Here is a 724-nt window from a genome sequence, read left to right on the forward strand (position 1 = left end):
ACCGACTACCATGGGACTGCATCTCCCCACGATGCTCCACTGCCTTGTGGATCAGATCTTTAGGTCAAAGGCTCCGGGTGTGGCCCTCTAAGAAAACCACCTGCTTCAGTTTGGGCAGCTGGGCAGTATGACAGCCCTCACACAAATCAAATGAGATTTGTGTGTGGCGCATATATATCTGGTTCCTTTTTGTGCCAATATTTATGTATTTAAATAAGATAAAATAAATATCCTCGGTCACGCATTCGGGACTCATTGCGCCTATGTAGTTTACATCCATGACAATATGGTAGAATTGGATCTACCACTATCAGTATCTCACATTAAGAAATTCACTACCGATATAATGTTTTAACAATTAATAGTCATTAGAAGCTGTTGACAAGATTTCATAATACGTATTAAATATGTTAAGATACTTCATTTAGTATTGCTTGTTTGAATGGATAACGCGGTGGCGTTTGAAGCGAGGGTACTGGGTTCGAGTCCCAGAGTGAACATCAACTCTGAGATGCAGATACATCCGGCTGACGAGTCCCAAGTAGGACGAAACGCGCGTCCTGTATTTCACTGCTAGCCACTATCCATCTCTGCTTACCATGTTAAGATACTGTCGATCTTAGTTAAAATGAGAACTTTCTAGCTGTATAACACTGTAGTATACATCTGGGGTTGTACATTCAATAACACTTATCTATAGTAAATAATCATATTAAATAATTCT

The 724-nt window shown here is 39.9% G+C and overlaps 1 non-coding gene across 1 annotated transcript; it reads left to right on the forward strand.

Moving 5' to 3' along the window:
• The first annotated feature begins 428 nt into the window (after positions 1 to 428).
• Smp_tRNA_02015_Pseudo_TTG.1.1 lies at positions 429 to 500 on the forward strand. Its single transcript has one exon. It is a non-coding gene (tRNA).
• Positions 501 to 724: the final 224 nt, after the last annotated feature.

This window comes from Schistosoma mansoni, chromosome 2 (genome assembly GCF_000237925.1).
Source record: "Schistosoma mansoni strain Puerto Rico chromosome 2, complete genome".
NCBI classification, from domain to species: Eukaryota; Metazoa; Platyhelminthes; class Trematoda; order Strigeidida; family Schistosomatidae; genus Schistosoma; species Schistosoma mansoni.